The sequence below is a fragment of the Watersipora subatra genome, chromosome 5 (assembly GCF_963576615.1).
Source record: "Watersipora subatra chromosome 5, tzWatSuba1.1, whole genome shotgun sequence".
NCBI lineage: Eukaryota > Metazoa > Bryozoa > Gymnolaemata > Cheilostomatida > Watersiporidae > Watersipora > Watersipora subatra.
In genome coordinates this window covers 48,044,246-48,054,125 of record NC_088712.1, presented here as the reverse complement: position 1 = coordinate 48,054,125, position 9,880 = coordinate 48,044,246, and positions in this window count along the sequence as shown.

Sequence of the window (9,880 nt, the reverse complement as noted above, 5' to 3'; positions counted from 1 at the left end):
AAAACATACAACAAGGAAGTTACATTCTTGTCCAATAACATACCATTATACCAGGCCATAATATACATATACTTCCCAACAGTAACCTTACCAATATACTTGCATGAATCCTACATATATAAAAAGAGTCTTTATCTAGCACCTGACAGAAGAAACGAACAAATTCCAGCGTAAACCTAGTTTAGCGCAATTTGTTATATTTTAAAAACAGGATAAGCTTAACAGTTTTTCACAAAGATAGCTCTTAGTACAAACTAGTGTCCTTGACTTAGCAAACAAATGTTTGTGGTAAACGCACTTTATGAGTGGTCAATGAGACGAATTAGCCAATTCTAATTACTGACCAGTTGTGCAATCATGAGTCTTGCGTACCATGAGTAAGTAGTATTTTAAGCCACTTGTCAATATGCTTACGAGGATGATTACCACTGTTTAGGATAATCATTGGTAAGCATTTCAAATCTTAATCTTGAGAAAGTTTTTATCTCAGTTGAATTACTAAGGTGTAATTTCGCTATCTTGATCGATAGCGAAATTTCAGGTTCCTTTGAACTTCTTACAGTGAAGTACAGTAGCTTACATTTTTAACTGCTGTTCCTTTCTGTGAGATAATCTGATGCATGATTAATGTGATTTTATAAAAGAACTGCAACCTTGTTGCTTGTTTTCAATTTGAAGACAGCGTGATGCGACACGCTATAACGCTGCTTTTTATTGGCTTGACTGTTAGGAACAAAATACCACTATGTATACTTTTCATAAATAATATTTCTTTAGTATTGTTTTTTTATTGAGTTCTTACTAGTATTTATACATGTTATTATTTTTATTTATATTATTTTTATGAACATGTTTGTTGTTATATAAAAGCGACTTTGTTCAACAACTTAGTGTTTACGTACTGTTTTGACTGAGCATGTATCAACAGTAACTTTTAATTATATTTCTTTAGTATGATTCAACTGTTTAGTATGAGTTCTTTCTCACAGTTATCTATACGATTACCCGATTCTCACATAGAATCTCGTCTAGCGAGGAGACAGTAAGCAATGCATTTGTAAAGCTGGTCACTTTGTTGATGCCAAAGTGAATTTTTATTGCGTCCAAAAAGAGAAGCAAACTGTATTTTGCTCAGTTGCAATTGTAAAAAATAACCACAAAGACAAATGTGACATCTCCCTGTGATCATTCAGAAACATGAACAAGGTTTATATGAAAAATAAAAGCTTTATTAAGTTTCAAGTAAATACATGTACTTTGTATTTGACAGGAAGCATCTGAGTGAAACAAGGTGAACTAACAGAGCTGTGTCCATATAAGTGCTGATTCCAGTATTTGACTCCTCAAATAAATGAAATAAATACTCTTTGCAGTGATTCGAATCAGCTTTCAACTGAATTGATTTGGGTAAATGCATGTTATTTGAATTTGATAAAAACGATTTGATTTAGGATTTGAATTTGATAACCAAATTAAATACCTAAGCGGCATTGTTTCATGCATCAGTGCGTTTATACTTAGACTTTTTGCTAGCTTTGGTGTTTTACATGCAAAGCAACGCTGTCAAGCTTTAGCAATGATTAGGCTTTTCGATCGCAGTTTTGGTCTAACCAATGCTCCATGTATAATCTTAACCCTGAAAAAGCATTGGCAACTCGATTGCCCACAACAGGATCGAAGGCTAAAGGAAAAAATCGCAATATCAAATGGCCATCAGATGATGTGAAACCTAATTTTCTACAGAAGAGGGTTAGAATGAACTAGGTTCCGGAGCTACAATTGGAGGAGCAGTTAGAGTCGGCTGCCCTGATTGTAAGAACTGTTGATCTATCAGCATTCGCGATAAAAATACTCCAAAGATCGGAGTAATGGATTTCATCTTTAGCATTTTGATTTGTTTCTCTCACACATTTCGAAACGAGTTATATTCTTGTGACAAATCAAACTTAGACACAAAAAGAGAAATTCTAGCAGTCATATTTGGTGTTATATTAAGATGCATGCAGTATACTATTTGGTATATGCGAGAATGTTATCATAATGGCAATATCCTATGCAGCTTAGCCTTTGTGAAACTATCATCGAAAGCAGTTTGGGTATTACCATGCTGGTATGTAAACGCACAACCTAATGCTAGGTACTGTGGTCTGTTAACTATATTTTCAAGCAGCAGACGCATTGCTCATGGTTGATGAAAGTAATGGTAGAATAGTTACATCTTTTAATATGAATGTTTGATGTTACTACCTTGGCTAATTATGAATTTTTTATTTTTATATGATAACTTTTAGGTAGTCCGCGATTCACAACTACTTGATTTAAAAAAAATAGTGAAAAGTCTCAAAATATATGTAATCATATAATAATGACATTGAATTATTATTCTATTATGACTTTTAGGGTTACTATATTTAGAGTGGTAAACCAAATTATATACTGTATGCTAACTCCTTATACTAATGAAATTGAATAAATATTGTTTTAACTTGCTCTCAGGGCATTTTCCATCTCTGCAATGTCTGCTGCAGTACAAGGTTTTTGGTAAAAGTCGATTCATAATGTGACCAAAGCCAGTTTTATAACTGGATCAAATTTTTTGTTTTTGAAATGTGATAAAATGAGTTTTAATTATTTTCTGCTTGCCGAAAGCATAATGTTTATTTATTTTTAATATTTGTTCTGTTTACTGTCGTTCTTGCATAAAAATACATGAAATATACCCAACACGCATAGATACAGTACAAGACAGGAAGCACTTCATTGGTCATCTGCTTATTACCATGCAGTGCAGTATATATAGCGTCATTGTTCCATCAACTGATGAAGAGAAACTACGAAACTTATAGTAGCTTATATCCTCTCCTGCTGAAAATTTTTTGTACCAAATAACTGGCCAATTTTTTTCCAAATTAGTAATAAGTGATTTGGCCTTTGAATCATGCACACTGGGCAAATGATTTAGATTTTTTAGAGGCCATTTGAACTAATGTTTTTAGATGATAGTTTTCAACCAATGTAATGTGATTTCAAATAAAAAAGATTTGGACACAGCTCTGTGAACGACATCTACAGTAGTTTTAGCATTTAGGGTTAAAAACTTGCAGTAAAAGGTATGAATGGAAGAAAAACATTAACAATAGAGTTATCACAAAATATGCGATGAACCTACTAAAATTGCTTACACCACGTTGACTATTATCTGCTCACAAGTTCTTCTCTTTCTGCATGTTTATGGTGTGTTAGGAACACGACATGCAAAACAGCAGTAAGTTTGTTATTGATGGCTATCATCTTGCGTAGTAACTAATAACATTGTCTGTCACTTTCCTCTCATCTGTTCATGTAGATGACATTGAATTATGTACACATTAGGTGGAATGGAGGAGAAGGGTCTTCGCTCTGAAATTGATGGAAAGACTGTTCAGCAAAGGTTTGTATCCAGTCTGTATCTTGTTAGCACCGCAGGTTGTTACTTCTCCTGATTAACTCATGTATAAGGTAGAGAGAAGTATAAACTTACAGTAAAAGTTAGTAGATGTTATCAGAAAGTATTAGTATTTTTCTGTCATTTGCAGTTGTCTTTGATGATTGAGGTGATCTGACTGCCAGGATGTTTCAAGATTACAATTGATAAAACTTCATCGCAATTAAAATGATCAGAAGAAAAATACATGCTGAAATGACATCTCTAGTTGAAATGACATCACTAGTTGATATCATTGCTATAGTTGATATCGGCTATTGTGTTTAAGTTGTAGCATTACATGTCTCTATTCTGTTGGTCTCTTTGCAAATATGGACACCATAATCACACTTTCACTCGATCTGAGTGTTTCAACCATGATCAAGTTTTGTTAATTTTAATCTTGAAACATCCTGGCAGTCAAACCATCTCAAACATAAAAAGCTATCACAAACATTAGGAAAGCACTGATACTTTCTGATAAAGTCTACTAAAATTTTGTGTAAGTTCATGTTTGACAGCAGGTTCATGGTGAAGGTCATTAGAGGAACTCGTTTTTTTAAATAATAATTTTCTAACAAATATAACTTACAGATAAGGTGACAGTTCGTGATGATAAAACAGAAAGCTGCATGTATGGTATTATTCTATATATTGCATATATATTATTCTATGTATCTATATATATCATAATCGCGCACTCAACGTTTTAACCCTGATCAAGTTTTGTCGATTTTAATCCTGAAACATCCTGGCAGTCAGATCACCTTAAACATCAAAAATAATCACAAATGCTAGAAAAATACCCATACTTTCTGATACAATTTTGTGCCAGTTCATCTTTCCAAGTGAGTTATGGCAAACATTTAAACTTACTGGTGTAAGTTTAAATGTTTGCCACCTGAAAGCTTACTTACAGGCATCCTAGTATGCTGATATGTAGTGGCAAAGTTGGGAGTTCTATGCCGAAGTTCAAGCAGGGAGTAAGATGACTTTGGGCATCTTATCTTATGCAGCTGTTCTTCTGTTGTCCCACCACTCTCCACCCATCAGTGTCAGCATGGGTGCATCGGTTATATTCACTCTGAACCTTTCATCTGTGATGGCATTGATATAACACATTTCATTTGATGCAGACTGAAACAATAAAATATAGGTATATCCTTATTTATTCCTCTTGTGTTTGTAACCATTAGGTATGTATAATAGAAATAGCCACTATATAACCTTGTGTTTTTACTAACTACGAATCATTGTAATTCTTATATGACTAGCCAGTTAAAATAGTTGACACATCCACTTTACCCTCTTCAACTTGCTTAAGCCCCGCCCCCTAGGGTATAAATACTTCTGTAATCCGTATGTATGCTTATATTCACTCTGGTGCACAATATAAAACTAAAACCTAACTTAGAACTAAAACCTTCTTTACATCTTTCTACAAGTATTGACTGCCTAGCAATATCCTGCATTGCACCAATCTGACTTGTTGTCTTCTAGGGTGTTCTCTCTCTCCAATGGTTCTCTCAAAGTTGTTTCCACTAGCCATTTTCACTGGTCAGAACCCAAAAAAAGTGGTATGGATATGCGACCCTTTCAAACAATGGACCAGGGATCGAACAGCCTCCCCTGATTAGCCCGATAACTGAAAGTCTCATCACAATTTTCGCTGGTCCAAAAGCTGACTACTAATGCTGGTCTTGAACACATTGCAGCCGGTCTTCTTAATTTGAAATTCAACTATGCTGAAAGCCAAGCAAGCGGTAAACTGGTATTATTTACATGTAAATGCTTTTATTCTCCATTTAAGTTTCTTTCATTTAAATTCAATTATGCATTAATAGCTTCTATTTTATTAGTTTTTCTATAAACTGTAAATAAGATGTTAATATACACAAACATACCTAAAGCGGAAATTGTTGTTGTAAAGAAATTGGAGAATCTGCGAATATGTCGGCTTGTTCCTCCTGGCACAGTCTAACATCTTTGTCTCTAAATGCAAGGCTGCATGTGCACTAACCGATTATCCTTCTACAAATATTCTTCGCTGGGGAGCACATCAACTGAACTACACTGCGGCTTTGAATTACACAAGCTCATACCAACGTTGTGTTAATTGATTATTAGTAACGACGCTACGACGTTACGCTACGACACTACGCTGTGAATATTGGTCAAAGGTTAACTGGACAAATCATATGCAGCTTAGCTCAAGGGCTAAGCTGCATATGATTTGTTCAACAATTGGGAGCTATTTTCGCAGTAACAAAGCGAAATAAAATGAAACTGCGCTCAATCTGCTCTGATTGGTTGCCACGTGTGAATGATCGTCTGCAGTTTGAGAGAGTGACAATTTTTAGAAGATTTTAAAACAGTCGAAAAAGTATCTTCTCAAATGTATTTCAAAAATTTAACAAACATTTCCGATTATTGACAAGTATACACACAGCTTTACCCTAGGACACTTATATTTCGCTAGTATTTAGTTTCGTGAGTAGCATACAGAGTGAAATTTCGCTGCAACTTAATTTCGCAGCTCTGATGAGTTCGAAAATATAGTGATGTGAAAATAAATGCAGTGGAACAAACATAATTAGATTCCTCAGGTTTAGTTCACCGATAAGAAAAAAATTTCAATTTGGTCCTAGTTTGTAATTGTGAACCGCAGGTAGAATGGTGTGGGTGAGATCGATGATGCAATTTGATCGCTTGCTGCCATTTGTTTCTTGGACTATCAATGAACAAAGCTATTTAATTTCGGGTTTTCGCTCGTTCGTTATGATAGTTTAGTTTCGCACATGAAATTCTCGTGAGGGGATGACTCCGCGAAAACGCGAAAGTTAGATGAGGCGAATACATAAGTGTCCTAGGGTAAATACTATAACTGCCTTACGTAGTAATCTTTAAACTTTGTTGGACAATGGCGTGCAGTTAGGAATGCCCTAAATTGTTCAAAGAAATACCATATAACTGCTTCTCAAACCTTAAGTTCATGATATATCAGCCCAATACAATTATTTCTAAACTGAAAATAAAGCTAACTTGCTATCATGAATTGAAAATATTTCACCTGCAAAGGTTAAGTATAGCGTTACCAAAGTTTAGTGTACCGAATGTGTTGCTGTCAAGTCTCTCGAACTGCAGTTAGCCACTATGTCTGTCTCAAAAGTAAAAACTTACAAAAGTTTTTATAAATAATAATATGACATTTTATTGCAGATTTTAACAACTAAATAGGTGTTTGTTACTTTTTAGCGTATGCACTAAATTACAAATGCTGAAAACACTTTTTTCCACCGTAATATCCTGTTTTAAGTGGTTTTTTCATAGTCGAAGGACTGAAAGATCCTTTCATTGTCGAAAGGGATGAAGGACTGAGAAGATGAGAGCATTTACTAGCTGATGTTACTAGCTGTGTGAAGACAGGGCCAAAGGCAAAAGGGCCTGTCAGTAGCACCAGCTATGTAGTGATAGCAAAAGGTAAAATGGTGACGCGGCAATTGGCTGATAAGGTGAAGTCTTTCTTGGACAGCCATAAGTCTGATTTTATGTCACAAGAGGAAGTCAATGAGAGAAAGACAGACATTGACAGGTGATTGACAGCCAGAGCTGCCTATGAGAAGACTTTGGCTAGGCTTCAGGAAGAAGAGAACCTTTTTAAATAAGTTGAAAAAGGAAGGCAGATATATTGCGTTTTGCAACACATTTCTGAGGTGATGAACGCTGCGACTAGTAGAAGCACTGGGCAGGATTCCTCTTTCACTGCCAGTACTGCAGCGGAAAATGAGGCCACTGCAAATGTTGGTAAGTTGGCCATGGTGGGCAAAACTACTGCAAGTGGCAACATTGGCAAAAGTAGTGGTATACCTGCTAGCGTGAACGGCATCAGCAGTCACCCTAATGAGGCCAAGGATAATCATGATTCGAATGTTGGTCGGGGGGGGGGGGGGGGGGGGGGGGTGGCTGAGTGCCTCTGAGATTGTGGAGTCTTCTGCTGCCAGTAACTGTAGTGAACTGGATATGGTGTTTGTTCAAGGAGACTCTTACTTAGTTAATGTATGGCGGACTCTCACCCCGGTGGGTGTATAGTGGAGGAAATGCCTATGGGGTCGAGCTGTTATTTCAAGTAACGGGAACCTTATGGAAAGGCTCTAGGGCTTAGACTCTTGTGCCCTCACGGAAGGGCTTCTAAACAAAGATAAGTAGGAGGGTACTTCCCTTGATGCTTTTAGTGAAGATAGGTTAGAGGTTTAAAATTTTGACAATAGGTATGTTTACTTGCACTTGTATCTGGGTACATGTCGGTCCTCTGTGTTTATTGATGCATGGGATGTGTAGTTACACAAGTATAAATGACTTAAGGAAAAAGGGCATATTGGATATGTAGGCGTCTATCGTGTGCTCCCCTAGCTTTTAAGAACTGGGGCTAAAGGTGCCAGATCAGCTTTGGGAGACTGCCCCTCTAAAGCCGACCTACAGGATGTTAAAGTCGTCGTGTCTCTAGACACCCCTAGTGCATATATATACATGTATAAACATATATATATACAGTCAAACATAGATAACTCGAACTTCACGGGACCGAGCGAAAGTGTTCGAGTTATCAGAGCGTTCAAGTTAACAGAGCACTGTCACAAGTCCATGTATTTATTTATTTATTAGTAGATACATGCACATATACAAACTATAATAGAAATCAAAAGCATAAATGGCTTGTTTCAAATTAAATGCTTCTAATGTAAAGTTAAAAACTTTTTTATCAAAAAGTATAGGAGATTTTTCTATCACTTGAGATTGTTTTGTTGTTTGAAGTGATGTTATTGCCAGAACGTTTTTTAGATTAAAATTTTTAAAACTTGATCGTTGTTGAAATGCTCAGAAGAAAAGACATCTTTTTCTTTTGAGCGTTTTAACCGAGATCAATTTTGCCGATTTTTCTTGAAGTTTATGTGAAGGTCACCTCACTTTTCCATGCTTCCGAAAGGCGATCGCTAAGCGGATGTTTGGTAAAAATCAAAATTCACCAAACATTTAGAAAAGTCGTTGACAAAAATATTTTGCCGACGGTGGTAATAACAACGCCTATGATTTATGAAAAGTTGAGGTTTACCTCTATGACTTGGAATAAAGTGATTTTCTTAAGCGATAACAACCGTCTTGGTAGCCGTTGGGCAAAAAACTGTTCGAGTTAACAGAGTTGAGGTCGAGTTATCTATAGCAATTTGTCATTACGTGGGAACGGACCAAAGAAACCGTTCGAGTTAACCATGTGTTCGAGCTATCCGTGGGCGAGTTATCCATGTTTGACTGTATATATACATGTATATATGTATGTAAATGGCTCAATGTAGATCGAATCATTACTGATTCACCTCCATGCTGAGAAATATCGTATATCATCACTCATCGTTTCTCCAAAGAAAAAATGAAAGCTCTTCCATATGCTCCGATATATATATGTACATGTATATCTCCTATCTATATATATATATTTCTCAAAGTGTGTCTGTTACTCCAGTATGTCCAGCTATAATAGCTATTATTAGAATAGTGTAGCTGGACAACAATGATGACGCAATGTCATGGCCTATCCGCATTAGAAACCTAGCAACCTAGCGCTTAGTGGAATTTTCTATTGGCAATGTGACAGGCTAATAGCTTGAAAGTTGCAGTTGCTTGACAACGTTTGAAAACCTTTACAGTTGTTTTTATTTTTCTCTTAATTTATTTCAACTACACAAAACACTTCTCTCATGATATGTAGTTTGAAAGTTAGTATGGTAAATGTTCTTATAATTATGTTAAATACAAATCAATTTTCTGTTCAAAGACTTTTTTATTACCCTGGCAACGCAGCTAGTATATATATAAGAAAGAAGGCGACAAGAAGAATTGGACAACCACATCTCTGATAATAATCGTGAGAACTAGATAAAGCAAAGATAACCATTATTATTTGTAGCACAAGGCCAGCTTCCAAGCGTATTCAGCCTTCACAACTAGTAGCAAGGATAGCTAACTCCAACTACTTATGACCTGCAGTTGCTACACAGGTCTCGGCTAGTTTCTACATGAAGATAGTTATATACTCCATTCACATGCTACTGGTCATAATGCTTGCTATGCAAATTTTAAACAGCCTATGGTATGAGATCAAACAAACCTGTCTTCAGCCTTTTGCTTCAAGTTTTTGTGTAATTTTTGGAAATATAGCAGAGCAAACAGAATGTCATACACAGCAGGACTACTCTCTACTCTAAAGCAGAAAAACTCTTGGGTTAGGACATGAAACTGACAACCTGCGTATCAGACTGGAAAGTTGTATCAACTTTTCTTTTTATTGGTGTGTGTAAGTTTATGATGAGTATGCAATGCAAGCTGAAGTCTGGAATTCTGGGTAAAATGACTTTTGACAAT